The sequence below is a fragment of the Oncorhynchus keta genome, chromosome 8 (genome assembly GCF_023373465.1).
Source record: "Oncorhynchus keta strain PuntledgeMale-10-30-2019 chromosome 8, Oket_V2, whole genome shotgun sequence".
Lineage (NCBI taxonomy): Eukaryota > Metazoa > Chordata > Actinopteri > Salmoniformes > Salmonidae > Oncorhynchus > Oncorhynchus keta.
The window spans coordinates 314,564-339,555 of NC_068428.1; the positions used below are offsets into that span (position 1 = coordinate 314,564).

Below are 24,992 nucleotides of genomic sequence, written 5' to 3' on the forward strand. Positions count from 1 at the left end.
ACCAGGAAATGGCAGAGCGATTTCTGCATATTGCAGCTTTAAGTGCTTTCGAACGGGGTATATTAGTAGGTGCCAGGCGCACTGGTTTGAGTGTGTCAAGGCTGCTGGCTTTTTCCCACTCAACAGTTTCCATGTTTGGAGAATGGTCCACCACCCAAAGGACATCCAGCCAATTTAGCACAACTGTGGGAGTCAACATAGACCAGCATCCCTGTGGAACACTTTCGACACCTTGTAGAATCTATGCCCGAACGAATTGAGGCTGTTCTAAGGGCATAAGGGGATGCAGCTCAATATTAGGAAGGTCTTCCTAATGTTTTGTACACCCAGGTCTTTTACAGATTTTTGATTGAAATGTATTGACATTCTCTCTTGTCTCTCTCGACCAGAGTATGTGAGCAGAGCTGGAGTGGAGTGAGGAGCGGAGCGTACCCAATTTGACTGGAGTATGGAGTGAGTTTCTCAAAGGCTGGAGCATAGGCCTTCTCGCCTGCTTCAATTTTGTTCCAGTAGCGTTCCAGTAGCCTCACTTCACTTCAGGAGCTCAGGGCATGCCCGGCCCAGCATGCATTTGAAGGCTACTTGTGTGCTGCTATAGCCCCTTGTTGTATCTACTGTCATGGAGTTTTTCATAAAGAAACTGATAAAACACTCAGGTGAAAAATCAAGGCACCTTACAAAGATGAGGTGGACCTAGAGCAAGAGAGGGAGTGCGGTGATGTAGTGTCCACAAATAATCATTGTGGAATCTGAAAAGACATGTATCCTGAAAGCATGACGTGTACTATGTGCACATGCTAACAGAAAGGAAGGAGGTGGGTAGCTAGCTACAGTAAGTGTGTCATTGTATCAAAGTATTTATAAACAAAAATCTGTTATCTTAAAAGTTAAATTCATTGTTCTTGGACTACCTGGCCAGATGACTCCTTGCTGTTCCCAGTCCACCATTTACTCCTGAGGTGCTGACCTGTTGCACCCTCGACAACCACTGTGATTATTATTATTTGACCCTGCTGGTCATCTATGAATATTTGAACATCTTGGCCATGTTCTGTTATAATCTCCACCTGGCACAGCCAGAAGAGGACTGGCCACCACTCATAGCCTGGTTCCTCTCTAGGTTTCTTCCTAGGTTCTGGCCTTTTTAGGGAGTTTTTCCTAGCCACCATGCTTCTACACCTGCAGTGCTTGCGGTTTCGGGATTTAGGCTGGGTTTCTGTACAGCACTTTGTGACGTCAGCTGATGTAAGAAGGGCTTTATAAATACATTTGATTGATAGTGTGTTGGGCTCACACAATGTATTTCTTTGTAGGGTATAGCCTTGAAATATTTGAAATTATAGCCTAAATAATTTTGTTCCTTCTTTCTGACCATACGCTGTGCCTGACAGATAGTGAGTGTAGGTCTACAGTTATCATGTGTTCACCCCCTTTGATTTTTTTATTTATTCCCCCCCCACATGTTGCTTCCATTACAAAGTGAGAGTGAAATAGATTGAATAGTGTTTTTTGTCATTGATATACACAAAATACTCAGTCAATTTGGCTTAAATAATACCCCCTCCTCATATGTACAGTGTGGTCCCTCAGTCTAGTGTTAGATTTCAAGCACAGATTCAACCACAAAGACATGGGACAATTCCAAAAGCCTAATAAAGAAGACCAGTGATTGGTAGATGGGTAACAATAACAAATCAGAAGTTGTATTACAGTGCATTCGGGAAAGTATTCTGAGCCCTTCCCTTTTTACAGATTTTGTTACGTTACAGCCTTATTTTAAAATGTATTTTAAAAACATCAAAAAATGATCAATCTACACACAATAACCCATAATGACAAAGCGAAACAGGTTTTTAGATACTTAGTATTCAGACCCTTTGCTATGACACTTGAAATTGTGCTCAGGTGCATCCGGTTTCCATTAATTATCCTTGATGTTTCTACAAATTGATTGGAGTCTACCTGTTGTAAATTCAATTGATTTGACATGATTTGGAAAGGCGAACACACCGGTCTATATATGAGGTCCCACAGTTGACAGTGCATGTCAGAGCAAAGACCAAGCCATGAGGTCGAAGGCAATTGTCCATAGATCTTAGACAGGATTGTGTCGAGGCACAAATCTGGGAAATGGTACCAAAACATTTCTGCAGCATTGAAGGTCCCAAAGGTCCCAAAGAACACAGTGGCCTCCATCATTCTTAATTGTCTGAACTTTTTAACCACCCTACTCTGGTATTGGAGCATCCCCTAAACGACTGTCTCTTTCATTGCAGTTTGTGCCCTCTTGCCTACCTTATAACCTGTGGTGCACCTGTGTTCAGGATCGAGCACCTCTGTTAGGGCAATGCGAGGAGCAGGAGCACGTCCTTGGCGCTGGTGTACAAGATGCAAGTTGTCGGTCCAAACTACAAAGGTCTGAGCTGTGGAGCTCTGGTTGGAGCTAGCTCGTAGTGGCATCTGTCCTTGACATAGTTCGCCCTGTGTTAGCTGCGGCCAGGGAAAAAGTGTGTTACCAATCAGGTCCCCGGAGTCTGGAGTTGCCCATCACTGTCCTAGATATTTATTTTTCTGAGTAGCGTGAAGAAAGAAGATTGCCAGTTGGTTTTAACCTCTAACTGGAAAATATCTTTGTAATCTTTTTTTTTTTTGATAAAGTGTTGTCTGGTCCATTTGTATTGCTCATGCCCCAACTCAAAGGTGGCCTATCACAAACCCGTGTGTCTTATGTACTGGTTGAGAGATCCCCCCCTCATGTAACAGGAACTGGCGTAGCCTGGTAGTTGAGCAATTTTAGGTAACCCTAGTCATCAGGTGTTACACATTTTAATTTTTTAATTTTACCTTTATTTTACTAGGCAAGTCAGTTAAGAACAAATTCTTATTTTCAATGACGGCCTAGGAACAGTGGGTTCAGGGGCAGAACGACAGATTTGTACCTTGTCAGCTCGGGGATTCGAACTTGCAACCTTTCGGTTACTAGTCCAACGCTCTAACCACTAGGCTACCCTGCCGCCCCATACCCCACAAGACATGGGGTCTCTTCACAGTCCCCAAGTCCAGATCAGAGGCTAAGAAACAAACAGTAATGTATAGAGCCATGACTACATGGAACTCTCTCCCACCTCAGATAACAATCAAGCTAGCAATAAAATCTGATTGAAACAACCCCTCACGGCACAACGCGGACTGTGAAGAGACGAGCACAAAAACACACACGCATGTTCTACTATCCTTGTGGCGACCAAACAATTGATTCCCATTCAAAATCCTATTTTCCCTAAACCTAACCCTTATTCTAAGCATAACCCTAAACCCCTAAACTTAACCCCTAAGCCTAAAATAGCCTTTTTCCTTGTGGGGACTGGTGAAATGTCCCCACTTGTTCAACTGTTCCTTGTTTTTACTATCCTTGTGAGGATCCCAGAAGGACAGTAAAAACCACACACTCATTATTCTTAGAATCTAATGTAGTATTGTAAACATCTAATGTAATACTGTATCAATGTAAATGTGTATGTTTTTGTATGATGCAATATTTAATTTCTGTTTGGAGCTAATGGGGATCCTAATAAAATACGAAATACTTATTTTCTGGTTACATGCTCCCTGTTACATGTAATCCACTACTACCCAACCCTGCTAAGTGTATTGTATTGCCATCAACACTGACTCCACTAAATAGTAGTACACACTATAAGGGTAGTTTTTAAAAACCTCTGTAGTATGTACTATCTATTATGGAAATAGCTTAGCCAATGTCTATTGCTTTGGTTGGGAGAAAAAGGCCACAAAAAAACAGGCAAACATTTTTATCTGAATCTAGCCTCTCTGTGAACTCTATGAACACATTCCAGGAAAGCCATTTATGTCTTCACTGACAAGCCACCGTAAAAACGCAGATGTGGAAAATAAACAAGCCATTAGCCCGAAAGGCGCTTCATTAGAGCCCCACATGCCGTGACATTACGCAAGTTACAATGCACAGACGATTTTCACATTGAAGCCTGACGTTTAGTTGATATACCTAGTTTACTCAGTACGGTATCTCTCTCTAGGAGAGATAGCTTGGCCTAGGAGAGTGAAAGTGAAAATGTGAGGTGGTTTGAGGGGAGATGATCGGGCGAATTGATCAAAGAAAGGAGGGAGGATGATGGAGGATTAGCCTAATGGACTATCGTCTTCAGGGTCATGACAGACATACCTTTACAGCTGTGATGGGCTTTCAGTGAAAGAGGTTAACCTGGGATCTTTGTAAGTTTTACAGTTCCAAAATCTATGGCTTTAAACAGAAATCTACAGATTCCAATGTGTTTGTTTACTACCAACTTACCTACAGTGCCTTCAGAAAGTATTTATACCCCTTGACTTATTCCATATTTTGTTGCGTTACAGCCTGAATTCAAGAATTGATTAAATGTATTTATTTTCTCACCCATCTACACACAATACTGACAATACTAATGACAAAGTGAAAACGTATTTTTAGAAATTTTTGCAAATGCATGGAAAACATTCTGAAATACAGCTGTGAGTCTTTCTGGGTAAGTCTAACGGTTTCGCACACCTGGATTTTACAATATTTGCACAAATTCTTCAAACTCTGTCAAGTTACATTTACATTACATTTAAGTCATTTAGCAGACGCTCTTATCCAGAGCGACTTACAAATTGGTGCATTCACCTTATGACATCCAGTGGAACAGCCACTTTACAATAGTGCATCTAAATCTTTTAGGGGGGGAGAAGGATTACTTATCCTATCCTAGGTATTCCTTAAAGAGGTGGGGTTTCAGGTGTCTCCGGAAGGTGGTGATTGACTCCGCTGTCCTGGTCCTTTGGTCTTTTGATCACTGATGTCAACTCCAATGTATATTTGGCCATGTGTTTTCGGTAATTGTCCTGCTGAAAGGTGAATTCGTCTCCCAGTGTCTGTTGGAAATCAGACTGAACCAGGTTTTCCTCTAGTATCTTACCGGTGCGTAGCTTTATTCCGTTTCTTTTTATCAACAAAATAAATCCCTAGTCCTTTCCAATGACAAGCATACCGATAACATGATGCAGCCACCACAATGCTTAACAATATGAAGAGTGGGACATAGCGATGTGTTGGAATTGCTCCATAAGGCTTTGTATTCAGAACATAAGGTACATTTCTTGGCTGTATATTTTAGCAGTTTTACTTTAGTGTTTTATGTTATTGACCATTTTATTCTGTACAGGCTTCCATCTTTTCTCCCTGTCATTTAGGTTAGCATTGCAGACTGAGGGACATTACAGGTATGTGTGGGGTACAGAGATGATGTAGTCATGCAAAAAAAACATGTTAAACACACCTCTATGAAGAGGGAACGCAACACCCTGCTACAACTCTACGTGAACTGAAAGAGGTATGGACCTTAGGTGTGAGTAAGGATGACAAAAGGCTGAGATTTACCGCCTACTAGGAATTTATTCACACGGTAATATGGGGAACAGGGGCTGGTCGGAACCAAAGCCCCCTCTCCTATTTTACCTGCCTAACCACTCCTTACCTAATTTAGCACCACCTGGTGCACTAACCAAAATACAGGGGGTGGTCCACCCAAGTCTTACCTAGTGTGCCTAGACAGTGAATATACTACGGGTATATGTATGCCCGTGGGCCTCTTGCCTAAGCACTCCCTAGGTGCCTTCCCCTTCCCCCCCTGGGAACAAATTAAACAGAATATTAAACAATCCACTTCACAAAAAAACTGAGAAAAAACTAACTCAGGCCATTAAAGAAGCTCTGACAAAGCAACAAACAGAACATACCAAAGCTGCTACCAACAACAACTAACATGCTATACCCCTCAGCCATCAACCTCCTCTCTCAGCAATGAGCTATATCACAATCAATCTCTACCCTGATCAACAGAACATTGGCTTTTATAGCTTCAGAAGGCATTGGAAATTGGAGACAGCTGCGTCCTGACGAGGGGGCGGGGTCAGCTCTCCAATAATCGTGGAGTCGACCAATCAGCTGCTGGGGGATTTCAGGAAGCCATTTCCTGAAACACACTCAATTATACCAACGACAACACAGAAACTGGGGAACGTAAAACACAATTATTGCACACAAAGTGATGCAACTTCTTATGTGACTTTTTAAGCACATTTTTACTCCTCAATGCATTTAGGCTTGCCATAAGAAAAGGGTTGAATATTTATTGACTCAAGACATAAAGTTTTTCATTTTTTATTAGTAAACCTTTTTCCACTTTGACATTATGGGATATTGTGTGTTAGACCAGTGACATAAAATCTCAATTTAATCAATGTAACACGACAACATTTAGAAATTGTCAAGGGTTGTGAATACTTTCTGAAGGCACTGTATTGTCTACAGCTATAGATTTGCAGTTGTCCCAAATTAATTAGTTAGGTGACTGAATATGTGCAGTGCACTGAGATGCTTGGAGGCAGGTAAACTGGGGCCATCTTGAACTGTAATGGTGAGCCTCCGAACCAGTAATACATGGAGGATTGTGGTCGTAATTGTGTTTTCTAAGTTTGGAGATGGTTATCAATCCAAAGCATTATTTTTCCCAATAAAAGGGTTTGGAGCTGACATGGTTTGATTGTGTTGCAGAATAAATGGCTAGCCGTCTGCACTCTTTAATAAACAATGTTTTAGTTGGGTACATAGTCAGATCTAAATGCTAGCACTGTCTGTTAGCAACATAATCTAGAATTGTAAAGACCAATGCTCTCAGTCTCTTTAACCAACTCTTTATATTTTGTCAAACAAGTTTACTGAATACCCCCTTGGTGTTTGTTTGCAGCTGCCTTCCTAACTCATGCAATGGTCTGCATGATTAATTAATTATATTACTTGACACTTGAAGCACCAACTTTTTATCTCCCACACGAAAAGTCAGGTAGTGTTTTCAGTTTTCACCCCTGGCACGCACTCTTAAAGTACCACATGCCTCTGTGTGGAATGTCCAATGATCACCCACAACATTCTAGTGTTTTTAATAAACTTGAACAGCATTCCCGGAGTGTCCTGGACAGTGGATACACAGCTTTCGTGACCCTTCACCATTTTACTGGCTTTTGTTACATTTACATTTACATTTAAGTAATTTAGCAGACGCTCTTATCCAGAGCGACTTACAAATTGGTGCATTCACCTTATGACATCCAGTGGAACAGCCACTTTACAATAGTGCATCTAAATATTTTAAGGGGGTGAGAAGGATTACTTTATCCTATCCTAGGTATTCCTTAAAGAGGTGGGGTTTCAGGTGTCTCCGGAAGGTGGTGATTGACTCCGCTGTCCTGGCGTCGTGAGGGAGTTTGTTCCACCATTGGGGGCCAGAGCAGCGAACAGTTTTGACTGGGCTGAGTGGGAACTGTACTTCCTCAGTGGTAGGGAGGCGAGCAGGCCAGAGGTGGATGAACGCAGTGCCCTTGTTTGGGTGTAGGGCCTGATCAGAGCCTGGAGGTACTGAGGTGCCGTTCCCCTCACAGCTCCGTAGGCAAGCACCATGGTCTTGTAGCGGATGCGAGCTTCAACTGGAAGCCAGTGGAGAGAGCGGAGGAGCGGGGTGACGTGAGAGAACTTGGGAAGGTTGAACACCAGACGGGCTGCGGCGTTCTGGATGAGTTGTAGGGGTTTAATGGCACAGGCAGGGAGCCCAGCCAACAGCGAGTTGCAGTAATCCAGACGGGAGATGACAAGTGCCTGGATTAGGACCTGCGCCGCTTCCTGTGTGAGGCAGGGTCGTACACAGGGTGTTGTCCAGGATCACGCCAAGGTTCTTAGCGCTCTGGGAGGAGGACACAATGGAGTTGTCAACCGTGATGGCGAGATCATGGAACGGGCAGTCCTTCCCCGGGAGGAAGAGCAGCTCCGTCTTGCCGAGGTTCAGCTTGAGGTGGTGATCCGTCATCCAGACATGCAGAGATGCGATTCGCCACCTGGTCATCACAAGGGGGAAAGGAGAAGATTAATTGTGTGTCGTCTGCATAGCAATGATAGGAGAGACCATGTGAGGTTATGACAGAGCCAAGTGACTTGGTGTATAGCGAGAATAGGAGAGGGCCTAGAACAGAGCCCTGGGGGACACCAGTGGTGAGAGCGCGTGGTGAGGAGACAGATTCTCGCCACTCCACCTGGTAGGAGCGACCTGTCAGGTAGGACGCAATCCAAGCGTGGGCCGCGCCGGATATGCCCAACTCGGAGAGGGTGGAGAGGAGGATCTGATGGTTCACAGTATCAAAGGCAGCCGATAGGTCTAGAAGGATGAGAGCAGAGGAGAGAGAGTTAGCTTTAGCAGTGCGGAGCGCCTCCGTGATACAGAGAAGAGCAGTCTCAGTTGAATGACTAGTCTTGAAACCTGACTGATATGGATCAAGAAGGTCATTCTGAGAGAGATAGCGGGAGAGCTGGCCAAGGACGGCACGTTCAAGAGTTTTGGAGAGAAAAGAAAGAAGGGATACTGGTCTGTAGTTGTTGACATCGGAGGGATCGAGTGTAGGTTTTTTCAGAAGGGGTGCAACTCTCGCTCTCTTGAAGACGGAAGGGACGTAGCCAGCGGTCAGGGATGAGTTGATGAGCGAGGTGAGGTAAGGGAGAAGGTCTCCGGAAATGGTCTGGAGAAGAGAGGAGGGGATAGGGTCAAGCGGGCAGGTTGTTGGGCGGCCGGCCTTCACAAGACGCGAGATTTCATCTGGAGAGAGAGGGGAGAAAGAGGTCAGAGCACAGGGTAGGGCAGTGTGAGCAGAACCAGCGGTGTCGTTTGACTTAGCAAACGAGGATCGGATGTCGTCGACCTTCTTTTCAAAATGGTTGACGAAGTCATCTGCAGAGAGGGAGGAGGGGGGGGAGGGGGAGGAGGATTCAGGAGGGAGGAGGATTCAGGAGGGAGGAGAAGGTGGCAAAGAGCTTCCTAGGGTTAGAGGCAGATGCTTGGAATTTAGAGTGGTAGAAAGTGGCTTTAGCAGCAGAGACAGAGGAGGAAAATGTAGAGAGGAGGGAGTGAAAGGATGCCAGGTCCGCAGGGAGGCGAGTTTTCCTTCATTTCCGCTCGGCTGCCCGGAGCCCTGTTCTGTGAGCTCGCAATGAGTCGTCGAGCCACGGAGGCGGGAGGGAGGACCGAGCCGGCCTGGAGGATAGGGGACATAGAGAGTCAAAGGATGCAGAAAGGGAGGAGAGGAGGGTTGAGAAGGCAGAATCAGGAGATAGGTTGGAGAAGGTTTGAGCAGAGGGAAGAGATGATAGGATGGAAGAGGAGAGAGTAGCGGGGGAGAGAGAGCGAAGGTTGGGACGGCGCGATACCATCCGAGTAGGGGCAGTGTGGGAAGTGTTGGATGAGAGCGAGAGGGAAAAGGATACAAGGTAGTGGTCGGAGACTTGGAGGGGAGTTGCAATGAGGTTAGTGGAAGAACAGCATCTAGTAAAGATGAGGTCGAGCGTATTGCCTGCCTTGTGAGTAGGGGGAAGGTGAGAGGGTGAGGTCAAAAGAGGAGAGGAGTGGAAAGAAGGAGGCAGAGAGGAATGAGTCAAAGGTAGACGTGGGGAGGTTAAAGTCGCCCAGAACTGTGAGAGGTGAGCCGTCCTCAGGAAAGGAGCTTATCAAGGCATCAAGCTCATTGATGAACTCTCCGAGGGGACCTGGAGGGCGATAAATGATAAGGATGTTAAGCTTGAAAGGGCTGGTAACTGTGACAGCATGAAATTCAAAGGAGGCGATAGACAGATGGGTAAGGGGAGAAAGAGAGAATGACCACTTGGGAGAGATGAGGATCCCGGTGCCACCACCCCGCTGACCAGAAGCTCTCGGGGTGTGCGAGAACACGTGGGCGGACGAAGAGAGAGCAGTAGGAGTAGCAGTGTTATCTGTGGTGATCCATGTTTCCGTCAGTGCCAAGAAGTCGAGGACTGGAGGGAGGCATAGGCTGAGATGAACTCTGCCTTGTTGGCCGCAGATCGGCAGTTCCAGAGGCTACCGGAGACCTGGAACTCCACGTGGGTCGTGCGCGCTGGGACCACCAGATTAGGGTGGCCGCGGCCACGCGGTGTGGAGCGTTTGTATGGTCTGTGCAGAGAGGAGAGAACAGGGATAGACAGACACATAGTTGACAGGCTTATGAAGAGGCTACGCTAATGCAAGATGATTGGAATGACAAGTGGACTACACATCTCGAATGTTCAGAAAGTTAAGCTTACGTAGCAAGAATCTTATTGACTAAAATGATTAAAATGATACAGTACTGCTGAAGTAGGCTAGCTGGCAGTGGCTGCGTTGTTGACTTTGTAGGCTAGCTGGCAGTGGCTGCGTTGTTGACACTATAATAATAATATAATAATAATATATGCCATTTAGCTGACGCTTTTATCCAAAGCGACTTACAGTCATGTGTGCATACATTCTACGTATGGGTGGTCCCGGGAATCTAACCCACTACCCTGGCGTTACAAGCGCCATGCTCTACCAACTGAGCCACAGAAGGACCAAGTCGTTCCGTTGAGTGTAATAGTTTCTACAGTGCTGCTATTCGGGGGCTAGCTGGCTAGCTAGCAGTGTTGATTACGTTACGTTGCGTTAAAAGAACGACAATAGCTGGCTAGCTAACCTAGAAAATCGCTCTAGACTACACAATTATCTTTGATACACAGACGGCTATGTAGCTAGCTATGTAGCTAGCTACGATCAAACAAATCAAACCGTTGTGCTGTAATGAAATGAAATGAAAATGTGATACTACCTGTGGAGCGAAGCGGAATGCGACCGGGTTGTTGAGTGCGGAAGTTCTATTCAGTAGACGTTGGCTAGCTGTTGGCTAGCTAGCAGTGTCTCCTACGTTAAGGACGACAAATAGCTGGCTAGCTAACCTCTGTAAATTAATTTGTGATGGATTCATTATTTTGATCACTGATGTCTCACTGTAATCAGTGTTTTTTTTCTGGGGGATTCGTGTGCTGATGCGTGGTGGTGCCTGAGGCCCTTAGTACAAACAAGAGATCCCGTTGCAGTGATGGAAAAAGACCAGGCCATCTTGCCCCTCTTTACTCAAGACAGTGTGACGCATCCCACCGATGCCTTCCTTAGGAGGGCGGGAGGTTATGGCGCTCTCGCCTATAACAGTCTTCATTCCACACTCCTTCCCACAGAAACCTCTGCCTGACATTGTTTCTCTTAGCTCCCTCCGGAGAGCATAACCCCTATGTCTGTTTTTGAGTAATCCTGTGTGATTCATGAACCCCATGTTTGGTGGAGTGAGAATGGACAGGAGGAGTGATTCACAAGTTGCATATCCCACCCTACTCCGCAGAGCATTGTGCTTTAGCTAGTGGAGATTCTATAGACTCTAGTGGTGTGTTGGGAGACTAATGACATAAGGCAGGGCTCCAGACAGCGAGTTAAACATTTAATTGGTCGCACTGGTGCAAGCTGCACAATTATACCTGGTCACCTCAAACAAAACATCCTGTTTGCTGGGCCGATAAAACCGTGAATTTGTTCAACAGTAAAGTGCATTATCCTCATGATTCCTGTAATAAAAGTGTCTGCCCTGCCACGGTGCCTGCCTGTTTCACTGGGGCCGACTTCTGTAATGAGCGAGCCTCTCAGAGTGCATCTTAACTTAAGATGGGCGATAAAACTATGAAAAGCCATTCAACTCAAATGGAAGATGAGCAAAGTGGGCAGGGGACCATTGGGTGATGTAAGCATTGGCGAGGGACGTGTACAGGGCGGGACCAACGTTTTTTTTTAGGACATTACATTTGCCGTTAGATTAATACATGGCTACTAGCAGTAAGTGTTATATTTAGAGTAAGCAATCTAGCTAATGTGTTTTGAGTTTCCACTTCCTCAGGTGATGAATTAGCACCAATTGAACTAGGCATACAGTGGCTTGTGAAAGTATTCACCCCCCTTGGCATTTTTCCTATTTTGTTGCCTTACAACAATTCAAATAGATTTTGGGGGGGTTGTATCATTTGATTTACACAACATGCCTACTACTTTAAAGATGCAAAATATTTATTGTGAAACAAAACAAAGAAATAAGACAAAAAAAACTGAAAACTTGAGCGTGCATAACTATTCACCCCCGCAAAGTCAATACTTTGTAAAGCCACCTTTTGCAACAATTATAGCTGCAAGTCTCTTGGGGTATGTCTCTATACGCTTGGCTCGTCTAGCCACTGGGATTGTTATCAATTCTTCAAGGTAAAACTGCTCCAGCTCCTTCAAGTTGGATGGGTTCCGCTGGTGTACAGCAATCTTTAAGTCATACCACAGATTCTCAATTGGATTGAGGTCTGGGCTTTGACTAGGCCATTCCAAGACATTTAAATGTTTCCCCTTAAACCACTCGAGTGTTGCTTTAGCCGTATGCTTAGGGTCATTGTCCTGCTGGAAGGTAAACCTCGGTCCCAGTCTAAAATCTCTGGAAGAGGGAAACAGGTTTCCCTCAAGAATTTCCATGTATTTAGCACCATCCATCATTCCTTCAATTCTGACCAGTTTCCCAGTCCCTGTTGGTGAAAAACATCCCTACAGCATTATGCTGCCACTACCATGCTTCATTGTGGGGTTGGTGTTCTCGGGGTGATGAGAGGTGTTGGGTTTGCGCCAGACATAGCGTTTTCCTTGATGGCCGAAAAGCTAAATTTTAGGCTCATCTGACCAGAGTACCTTCTTCCATATGTTTGAGGAGTCTCCCACATGCCTATTGGCGAAAATCAAACTTGTTTGCTTATTTTTTTCTTTAAGCAATGGCTTTTTTTCTGGCCATTCTTCTGTAAAGCCCAGCTCTGTGGAGTGTATGACTTAAAGTGGTCCTATGGACAGGTACTCCAATATCCGCTGTGGAGCTTTGCAGCTCCTTCTGGGTTATCTTTGGCCTCTTTGTTGCCTCTCCCTCCTTGCCTGGTCGGTGAATTTTGGTGGGCGACCCTCTCTTGGCAGGTTTGTTGTGGAGCCATATTATTTCCATTTTTGAATAATGGATTTAATGATACTCTGTGGGATGTTGAAAGTTTCAGATATTTTTTTAGAACACAATCCTGATCTTTACTTCTCCACAACTTTGTAGCTGAACTGTTTGGAGAGCTCCTTGGTCTTCATGGTGCCGCTTGCTTGGTGGTGCCGCTTGCTTAGTGGTGTTGCAGACTCTGGGGCCTTTCAGAACAGGTGTATATATACTGAGATCATGTAACAGATCATGTGAAACTTAGATTGCTCACAGGTGGACTTTATGTGACTTCTGAGGGTAATTAGTTGCACCAGATTTTATTTAGGGGCTTCATAGCAAAGGGGGTGAATACATATGCACGCACCACTTTTCCGTTTTGTATTATTTAGAATTTTTTTCATTTCACTTCACCAATTTGGACTATTTTGTGTATGTCCAAATAAAAATCTATTTAAATTACAGGTTGTAATGCAACGACATAGGAAAAACGCCAAGGGGGATGAATACTTTCGCGAGGCACTGTACACTGTATATAATATTACTGCAATTAAAGATGAAAGCAAATTAATGTGTATAAAAAAACACATCTGGGGCCCTATTTTGACATTGTCATCCCAAAATCATGACAATCACTGGATTAGCTTGCATATAAAAATATGTTGAATCATGCATTCCTGCTTAGACATGTTAGCTGTAACAACGTATGTATTGAATACCACCTCAGTATTATAATACACTTCGTAAGAAAGCATTGTGAATTACTTTATAATACTTTATAATACTTTATAATATAACATTTTTGGGTGCCACCAAATCATGGGCTGGTACCACCAACTGAAAAAGTTTGTGGCACCATGCCACCGGGGGAAAAGTTTAGTCTGGAGTCCTGTAGAGAAATTGCAAAAAAGGCTAATCTAGATGAGCATTGGAGTGGAGCTGCAGGGGCCTATGTTGTGCATCAGAAAAATATTACGACTACTGGTGCTACTTTTATATTGTCGTTGAATTAAGAACGTCTACTACTTCTGCTGCTTCTCATATAATTGTTGATTCTACCGCCATAGAATTACTACATGACCAAAAGACTCTTACAATTACTCCCAATACTATTACCACTATATACATGTACCATACTGTGGATATAACTGTTATTAGCATTTGACTGAAGAGTGGAGTGGAGAACTGTGCAGCCCCCTTAACAAGCACACTGCACATTTTTAAATAATAGTCTTATGTAGCTTCATGTTGGAGTTAAGGCCTAGTGGCTGGGGCTACCAGTGTGAAAGAAGTGTGAAAGAAGAAGGAGCATGTCATGAAGATGGCCCATATTGCTGCTGCCATAGGGCTGAGAAGACAATGGACAGATAGAAAGGGTTTTATGATTTAGAAATTTCAGAGGATGGAAATTTAAAACAGAATATATGCTTGACGTTCCACATTATCAACGATATACTTAACCATGTTAAGTTAACATTTACAATGACCTGGGTTAATTTTTCACCCTTATCCCTTTGTACCTATTAGAGACGGAGGGAGAGAGACATGTAGGTTCAAGATTATTTTGCTACCAATTAGTTACCTCTTGCAATGTCTCTTATGGCCATACATACATTTATGCAGTGTGAGTCTATTGAGAGGCCATAGGCATATGACAAATATATAACTTTGAGCTCTGCTCCGCACTGTAGCTGAAGCAGGTCTATAAGGGGAACGGTTTCGACCCAGTCCCTGAGAGCAACCCCAAGTATATCCATCACAAACCAGGCCTTCTCTTGCATGTTCAGCATGCTGATGCTTCACAGAGTTACCTTACCATCAACAGGCCCAGTGCTAAACCCTTTCAGCTGAGATATGACCAAGGACTACAACTATATGACTACGCCCGAAAACTAACGCGTATGGTAGGCTTATATGTGGGCTTGAAGGTATGTCGATGCCTTTCTGTTTCACTTGGTTTCCTTCTGTAGAAATTAGGCCACTTTGCAATGACGTGCTGTATAATGTATGATTTTGGGATTGCTGTCCATAGTTTGATAGTGGTGAAGGCTGTACTCCAGACGCCTGGAGTAAGTACATTTTGTTCAAACGAGTGATTGTAAAAGCATACAGGTATAAATGTGTGGTATTTCGAATGGGAAAATAGGTTAAATCATTTGAACATGATCATCTTGTCTCTTCAGTGAACACCTAAACCCCAGAAAATCCCTTGCATTGTTTGTTTGAGGGGCTATGTTTTTTCTTAGAGACTACAAGGAGTCCCGCATAACCTGTGGAGGATAGTAATATCCCAGGCCCAGCACGCTTTCCTCAGAATGCCTGTGATGGAACAAGAGAGTGATGGGGAGGACATACTGGCGTGCCTCGGAGCGTAAAGATTCCCCCTGCCGTCCACTCACTGTCCACGCACACACAAGACCCCACCCCAGCCCTTGTTTCCTGTGGCCCAGGCTGGAGCGGAGCAGTAGAGAACCTGATAAGGGTCAAGGAGGAAGGCTTATGCAGAAGGGGCAATCAACATGTTTGATGTTGGTAATCAAGAACAATCAAAAGCCAGCATCTTGTTTATATAGCAGGGGACATACACACTATTTAAGTGAGGTATACATGCAATTTGCTACTATATAACATCCTATAGTGCACAATAGAATGTGACTCCACAGCACTTCGTCGGCAAGAATACCCCAGGCAGCTGGAGGGAATTCGAGCACATCTGAACCAAGTCACGTACAATATTAAACCATTATCCCAAGACAATATTCCAGCAATGGCAGTTCTTACATGGTAATACAGTACCAGTATATCCAGGGCCAGATGAATGCAGGGGCTTACCAGAACTGAAGCCCCTTGGGCCCAGGCACATGGTGGGACCAAGAGGCAGTAAAAAATACAAATAAAATTATTAAGGAAATATATACTGTATATATTATACATGTAGTCTATATCTATATATACACAGTGGGAAGAAATAGTGTGTGAACCCTTTAGAATTACCTAGATTTCTGCATAAATTGGTCATAACATTTTATCTGATCTTTATCTTGATAACAACTATAGACAAACACAGTCTGCTTAAATTAATAACACACAAACAATTATAATTTTTCATGCCTTTATTGAACACACTGTGTAAACATTCAAAGTGCAGGCTGGAAAAAGTATGGATTTAATAACAGGATGACCCTCCTTTGGCAGCAATAACCTCAAACAATTTTTTTCTGTAGTTGCGGATCAGACCTGCACAACGGTCAGGAGGAATTTTGAACCATTCCTCTTAAACAACTGTTTCAGTTAAGCAATATTCTTGGGATGCTTGGTGTGAACCGCTCTCTTGAAGTCATGCCACATCATCTCAAACCGGGATGAGGTCAGGACTGACTGGACCACTCCAGAAGGCGTATTTTCTTCTGTTCAAGCCATTCTGTTGTTGATTTACTTCTGTCTTTTGAGTTGCTGTCCTGTTGCATCACCTAACTTCTATTGAGCTTCAATTAGCAGACAGATGGCTTTACATTCTCCTGCAAAATGTCTTCATAAACTTGGGAAATCATTTTCCGGCGATGATAAGAATCTGTCAAGGCCCTGAGGCAACAAAGCAACCCCAAACCATGATGCTCCCTCCACCATACATTACAGTTGGCCTGGCATAGATTCTATAAGTGGACCTAAACCATGGTAGGACAATGCACCCCACACCATAATACAATTTGTATCTCTTGTGTGTTTCCTTTATTTTGGTAGTTACCAGTCTGCCTACAGTTGAGAAGGCTGTGGTTTGGGGAGCATGCGTGTCAAATATAGGCTACAGCTTGTTGCGATGTGGCTATAGACATATGATCGATAGAAGAGTTTTGCAGCCTCTTTACTCTTGCAATTTGACTGTTAAACTCATGGGTACACTAGCAATGGATGCCAGTCGCTCTCCCTGAGGTGGAGGAGGGGATTTAGTTCAGATATACTACTTAGCGTTGAGGGATCTCTTTTATTTTCCTACACCGTGAGATTAAAGCATCTTTTGCCTTACTTTCTAGTTTCCTCAATTACAAAGATAACAAAAGCACAATCTAAATCTTAGTCTGTTGCGGAAATTACATGTGAGCGATAGGCTCCCATTCTTCTTGTTACTTTGAAGTGTGCACTTGAACAGTAGTAAACTACAGTTTGTTTTCAGCTCTTTGCGTAGCACATTCTAAGATTACCTACTCGGCACAGACGTCAGTTTAATGTATAGCTTTGATTTAAATTTGGCTGAGGTGTCAACTAACGTAAATCCAATTTGAAATCCAAGATGACCATGTTCATGTTACCATGTCATTGGATTTAGGTTAAAAGTTGGGTGGAGAAAAAAATACTAAATTCCCCTATGTTGATGACTTTTAGCAATCCAAATCAGTTTTCCACCTTGATTTAATGTCATCACATATACTTTACTTGGTTGAAATGACTTGGAAACAATGTCGATTTGTGGCCAGTGGGTAGTGTGTGTTTTTGAGTTCATCCTTGCTTTATCACTTTCTTTTTCAGCTAAGAATTATCTCTTATACATCCACCTCATTAAACGTTGCTTGCTCTTTATTCTAATATTTGACTGTGAGATACAACATTCACTCCATCAAACAGAAACAAATTGAATCCCACTGGGCACACACTGGTTGAATAAAGGTTGTTGAAATGACGTTGAACCAATGTGGAATAGACGTTGAGTTAACTTCTGTGCCCAGTGGGAAATTATTCTTGGATCAAAGACCATAGAGGCTTTCACAACAGCTTCCTCTGTTGTGGATCCTGATGCCGAGACGCCTCTTAAACAGAAGCCTCCCTGCAGCGATGTTCTAGTTGCTTTAACTAATGCAGGCTTCTTTAAATGAGGCCTAATTGAGGGTTCTTCACTCCACCCTTTCCTCATGCGGCTCCATGCAGCAATCAATCTGCGGCCTTGCTGCCTTATCGGCACATCTTAATAAAAACTATAAACGATTGGGCCGCAACCCAGGAATTCCCATAGAAATCGGAAAGTCAGGGAGAGAAAAAAACAACAAGGGAAAAAAACATCCTGACTTGAACGACATGGGGAGTGGGCTTTTAATGCACAGGATGTAGCGAGATTTGTTAGAGTAGCATGTCGGTAGTGGAGCAGTATGGTAATCACCATATTTAAGGGAGAAAATGTTTGTGTCAATGTCATAATTAATGGGCCGTGTTAAACCTCCAACGAAAGTATGTACAGTACAACAATGTTGTCTTACACTTTGGAGTTTGGGTTGGCCTGTGAATGAAGTAGGTTAATTCCCTGCTGAATGCAGAAATTGTGGAAAACATAACATTTTTTTATAGATTTTCAGACATAAATCATTTGTTTAAATGTTTTTCCAGATGTAAGTGATTAGGCGGTATGCTAATTGCTAAATGAGGCAGCACTCGGATGTACAGTATACATATGGGCCCTCTGTGATCTCCTGGATAAGGATGGAGGCCAATAATGCTCTCTGCTTTGCTTCAAATCTTCTCACCGAAATCTCACGACTGTCAAAATGGCTCTAGCCTTGCATACTAAGCTGCTGAGAAAAATCTTTGCATCAGTCTAAACAATGGAAATGAATGGAAATTTCCAACTCAAAGTCAAGAGAAAGTTGGGAAGTGTTGTTGTCTCATTATTATACCAACACATATACCCTCATCTAATGAAACGTAATTACAGTAGAAATTATATGAATATTGTATTTTGTGTGCATTGTATTGGTTTTCAACAGCAGTTGAATAGGATTTGTTAAAAACTGTCTGGAGGACAAGGAGGAGCCAGGGGTAATACATTACTGTTGCCATTCAATACAAACCTCAAATTCAGACAAAATATTTCAGTAAATTAAGTGGTTATTCTTACTGCATGCGAAGGTTGCTATGAAAATTAAATGGCAGTTAGCCTAGGTTTGCTATGAAAAAATGTCAGGTAGCTTTAGTGAAAAACAATGGGAAGACCTTCTACATACCATCATGTATATCTGGTGACAGAACCATCAATTATGACAATGTAATGTTATCCCCCCCCAAAAAAACATGTTTACAAAGTTCAGTAGACTATGATGCAGGGAGGAGTGGAATCATTTTCCCTCGATGCAAAACTCAAAGTGTTATGTAGTTTCAAATCTATTCTGGAAATGATAGAGTAAACGTTTAAATACATGTTTATTGTCTACCACAGTGTGAATCAATTTATAGAGATCTGTCTGTGTTGTCCGGCCAACTCCAATGGTCATTGTCAGGAGTTGGCAAGACAGCACAACCATATCTGGGACCATGCTATCAATTTCTGCTCTTAATGTCCAGAGTGTGATAATACTTGAGCTGATCGTATGGGGCCCACCCTGCATACGCTCTCCCACATCAAAGACCACGGTTCCCAGAATGCAGTGCTTGCCATGCCACCGAGATACGACAGCGTGAGTGATTGACCTGTGCTTGACCGAGCCATTCCTGAGTGAAGTGTATGGATTTAGTTCCTGGGCCAGAAAGAAACAGTGTAATGGCAAACAGATTTATAGGTATGAAAAAAGGAATGCTGCCCCCCCCCCTAATTTTTTCCATACGACTGTCAGGCCTGGTGAGCGACTGTGTCAGATTACCCAAAGAGCCTCAGATAAGACGATGTAAAGACTCAGTGGGGCTTATTCATTATTGCAGGGGGAGGGGGGGGCGGGTCATAGCGCTGCAGCGAGAGAAAATTACATGCTCTCATGCGATATCTGGAATGACATTAGCCATCTCTCATGTGTCCACATATCGGGCCTGACATGTTTGCGAATTTACCCCTTCGTGCACTTTCCATTTGGACATAACAATTTGCACTCACTCGCAGAATCTGAATGTTGTGTTTGCATGAGAAACTAATGTTGTCGAGAAATGTGCCTTTACACTTGAGCCATCAATAGGCCTATTCCTCACATGTAAGTAGAGAAACAGGTCTCCGACAACAACACGTGAAGGTCTAGGCTTTTAATGTATGCTTGAGTAATGAAGCCAATGAAATGATTCTGATCATAAAGATAAAGAACTTGACAATGTGTTGACACGTGACTTGTTCATCAGAGTGACATACATACATACCAGTTAACATTTTAAACAGGTTGTCTCATCCCAACACTGCCAATGCATTCTTGAAATTCTGGTGAAGTCAAGATTGTTCACTCTGCGAGAGATGCTAATTGTTGCTTCACTTGATTACACTCAGGGATAGGGGGGGAACGCCTGGCAAAGCATTGTGTTTAGATTCACTCCCTCTTATACAATTTCCTCTGTTGTAGGATTTGGAACACTATCTAAATGTGTGTTTGTCTAATGTGCACATTGTCAAGGGGCATGATTGGGCATGGGCAGTCTTTTTAAAGGGTCTCTCTCGTAGGGAAATGGAAACATTGTTTTTACGTGAGCCCCTGGTGACTTTTAGACCCTTAACATCAATATTAACTGAAATCGTAGGTGAAATCCAGAACTCTCGTTCCTGAACATTCCTCCTCCTCCTATTTCTTCCATCTTGGGGCTGAAGGTTGAGCTCATATCCATCAATCTCTCTCAGAGAACAATGGCCAAAGAATGGCTCCCACTTCCACTCTTGGGAAGCGCAGGTCAAAGACAATGAAACAGGGGGCCCAGATATACTGTACAGTCCAAAGGATTTGAGGTACCCCAGACATGACAATGTAGGGAAACGTAGTGGTGACATAGGACACCACTGTCTGTGACCCCCCCACCCCTCCACATTGGAGAAAGTGCTCCCCGTGTTTCCACCTCTCCTTCCTCTATCGTTCAGAGTGATATACCACTCCCTGACATAAGGTGTAGGACATTGGCAAGTGACTGTTATTTGAGGGGCCTAGTTTGCATGAGGCCTAATGGATACCTCGACGTGCGATGAGAGCTTGAGAGCCCAGAAAGGGTATCTGTTAGCAGTTTTTGTTATGCTATCTCAGACCAATGAATGAAAGGAAGCAAGCGGCACTGGCCCCACTTTATGCTTCCGTTGCAAACTGACTGGGGCTCCATTATGGAATGAAAACCTATGGAATGAGTGTTTGTAAAGGGATCTACTCTGATTGTGATTTGGATCATGTGCAAGATTAAACAACTACCGAATTATAACTTTATTTTTGCACTTTATTTGAAGTTAGGCCCGATCAATTGCATGCTAACTGTTTTCTAGGATCTTCCTGTTATGTGACCACAACTAATGAGTCAGATGTGACATGAACCTGAATGACCTGAGCAAATCTGAGCAACCTGATCAATCTCACTGAGAACATTTTAATGATTTGTGACACATTTCAAACGTTAGTGCCAGCGGATTAGTCCAATTTTCACACAAAAATACACGAAATACAGTTACACTAAATGAAAGGCCTGTCCACAGTCTGGTCAGACAGATAGTCAGATATTTCCCACCACTGTCTAAGATGTATCTACAGTTGAAGTTGGAAGTTTACATACACCTTAGCCAAACACTTTTAAACTCAGTTTTTCACAATTCCTGACATTTAATCCTAGTAAAAATTCCCTGTTTTTAGGTCAGTTAGGATCACCACTTTATTTTAAGAATGTGAAATGACAGAATAATAGTAGAGCGAATGATGTATTTCAGCTTTTACTTCTTTCATCACATTCCCAATGGGTCAGAAGTTTACATACACTCAATTAGTATTTGGAAGCATTGCCTTTCAATTGTTTAACTTCGGTCAAACGTTTCGGGTAGCCTTCCACAACCTTCCCACAATAAGTTGGGTGAATTTTGGCCCATTCCTGACAGAGCTGGTGTAACTGAGTCAGGTTTGTAGGCCTCCTTGCTCACACATGCTTTTTCAGTTCTGCCCACAAATCCCTATAGGATTGAGGTCAGGGCTTTGTGATGGCCACTCCAATACCTTGACTTTGTTGTCCTTAAGCCATTTTGCCACAACTTTGGAAGTATGCTTGGGGTCATTGTCCATTTGGAAGACCCATTTGCAACCAAGCTTTAACTTCCTGATGTCTTGAGATGTTGCTTCAATATATCCACATACTTTCCTCATGATGCCATCTATTTTCTGAAATGCACCTGTCCCTCCTGCAGCAAAGCACCCCCGCAACATGATGCTGCTAGCCCCGTGCTTCACGGTTGGGATGGTGTTCTTCGGCTTGCAAGCCTCCCCCTTTTTCCTCCAAACATAACGGTGGTCATTATGGCCAAACAGTTCTATTTTTGATTCATCAGACCAGAGGACATTTCTCCAAAAAGTACGATCTTTGTCCCCATGTGCAGTTGCCAACCGTAGTCTCGCTTTTTTATGGCGGTTTTGGAGCAGTGGCTTCTTCCTTGCTGAGCGGCCTTTCAGGTTATGTCAATATAGGACCTGTTTTACTGTGGATGTAGATAGTTTTGTACATGCTTCCAGCATCCTCACAAGGTCCTTTGCTGTTGTTCTGGAATTGATTAGCATTTTTCGCCCCAAAGTATATGTATCTCTAGGAGACCGAACGCGTCTCCTTCCTGAGCAGTACGATGGCTGCGTGGTCCCATGGTGTTTATACTTGCGTACTATTGTTTGTACAGATGAACGTGGTACCTTCAGGCATTTGAAAATTGCTCCTGAGGATGAACCAGACTTGTAGAGGTCTTGGCTGATTTCTTTTGATTTTCCCATGATGTCATGCAAAGAGGCACTGAGTTTGAAGGTAGGCCTTGAAATACATCCACAGGTACACCTCCAATTGACTCAAATTATGTCAATTAGCATATCAGAAGCTTCTAAAGCCATGACATCGTTTTATGGAATTTTTCAAAGGTTTTAAAGGCACAGTCAACTTAGTGTATGTAAACTTCTGACCCACTGGAATTGTGATACACTGAATTATAAATTAAACAATCTGTCTGTAAACATTTGTTGGAAAAATTACTTGTGTTATGCAAAGTAGATGTCCTAACCGGCTTGCCAAAACTATAGTTTGTTAACAAGAAATTTGTGGAGTTTTTGAAAAATTAGTTTTAATGACTCCAACCTAAGTGTATGTAATCTTCCGACTTCAACTGTATATCTCACACACATCACATGCCCCTCCTTTCTCTCTTTCTCTCTCTCTCTCTCCTTCTAAAAATGTCTAACAAGCAAGCTCAAGGGAGAGGCATCATCTCTGCATATCCTCATCTTGCCCACTCTACCCGCTTGCCGAGAATCTTAAGAGAAACGCCTAGAAACTAGGAAAGCAGATCCCATCAGGTTTTCCACTTTCCTCATCCCAGATTCCATGTCAGTGCCAGGGAAGCCCACGTGAGTTCAATGCACACTATGTGGCTGTTCCTATACTATTGCAGCCACACTTACCTCTCAGAACACATGACCAAATGGTGTTCAAATTATTACCTCAAATCAATTAGGTTTAGTTGACATTAAGGGGTCTTCTGGAAATCAAGCAAATTAATAGAATGTTTTAAATACATATCCCCCATAATTGACACACACCAACACAGTTTAAAATGCAGGCAGACATGCTGACACTGATGTCATATAAAAAACTCCTTTGGCATAGGACTAACTATCGAGGCATGCTGGTATGCATGATAAGGCCCACAGAATGGCATGGCTGGGCTTATCATGTGTGGCCAAGCCCGGTTCCCCTTCTCCTATCGCTGGGCCCACTGGCACAGGAAAGACTCGTCCCCCTTATCTTCCCCCAGCTGAAGAAATAACACTTGACTATTGCCCTCTCTGTAGCTCCCCTGCTCAGAAGATTCAGATGGCCTCCATTTCTCTACTTATTTTACTTCATGGGAAAAGGGTTCTGAAAACACTGTCTGGCCCATCTCAGGTGTTCTGGGAAACAATTTGATTGAGAGAGTCCCAAAAAGTTTCAGTTTGTTAATGTATTAACATTTGTTTTGAAAATTCAGCTGATTTTGGTCATACTTTTTGGTCTCCAACAGCACTTGAGTTTATTTATGATTAGTTTTAGTCAGCATAGTCAGCCAAATTTCTTTATATTACACATCAGCATGTCTTATTATTTAATCATGTGTGCTGTGTATTGTTTACAACGATTGCTTTTCACTTAGTTCCTTACATTCTCACGCGTGAAATCGAATTGAATCGCAAGGACCATTTTGCTTGCCCGTATGATGTGCTTTTCCCCCACAGATTTGCATGGGCTAAAGTGACATTGAAACAGCTGTTGCCAATTCCCTATGACCTCTTCCCTCCCCAAATGAATTGCTGAACTCGCCCCAGAACTAGAGTTAGAAGGAACTGGAAGTTGTCCTTAGCACGGCCTTCGGACAGGGGACCTCTCGACCAAAGGACATCCACCTTGTTTCTGCTGCTCCTCTCCGCTGTTCACCTAATGTGGGAAAAGGACACAAATCACAACGCTATCAACAGAATTACTAAAGGTAATTGCTTATTTCCAGTGTGTGAGTATGACTCCAATTGTTGGCCAAAACATACAATTGTTTGTTTTGTGATCCCCGCGACTACAGACACGGGGGACACGCCAAACGCATCTGCATGATGCTACACCCAATGCTACAACCCAGCAGGCCCAGCATAGCGCGAGAGGCAGCCCAGCAAGCAGACATCACAGCTGAACCCTGCTCGGGTAGAGCCAAAGGAAAGAACACTGCTCGGAAAGAGCCGAACGAAAAATCAAACATTGACCTCCATGAGTGAATCAACTGCTGTGTTAGTTTGCCCCGGTGCTCATAGTTCGCCTTTAGCCTAAATCCTAGCCCTTTTATTTTTCCAATAGGGCCGTAGTGATCGTGTGTATTGTCAAAACTGAATTTATCATAAAGAACCTTTGATTGTACTTTGGCCTGCCTCTGTGGTTGTTTGCTGTTGGATTTCTGCTTTTGACACATGCACACCATGTATAAATGATGAAGATAATGACAGAAGAGCCAGATAGCTTACTTCAGGTCCATTCCCACTTGAATTAGTATGACAACTGGGCAAATGAAGTATGGAACTTAATGAAAACACTTCTAAGAGTGTGCAGACAGAATACTATTGAGCTATGTAAAAGAA

The 24,992-nt window shown here is 43.3% G+C and overlaps 1 long non-coding RNA gene across 1 annotated transcript; it reads left to right on the forward strand.

Annotated features, from left to right (window-relative positions):
* The first annotated feature begins 23,085 nt into the window (after nt 1-23,085).
* On the forward strand, nt 23,086-24,774 carry LOC118387164 (uncharacterized). The gene is made up of 2 exons (XR_004826352.2): nt 23,086-24,358; nt 24,446-24,774. It is a non-coding gene; the product is annotated as an uncharacterized LOC118387164 (long non-coding RNA).
* The last annotated feature ends 218 nt before the right edge of the window (nt 24,775-24,992 follow it).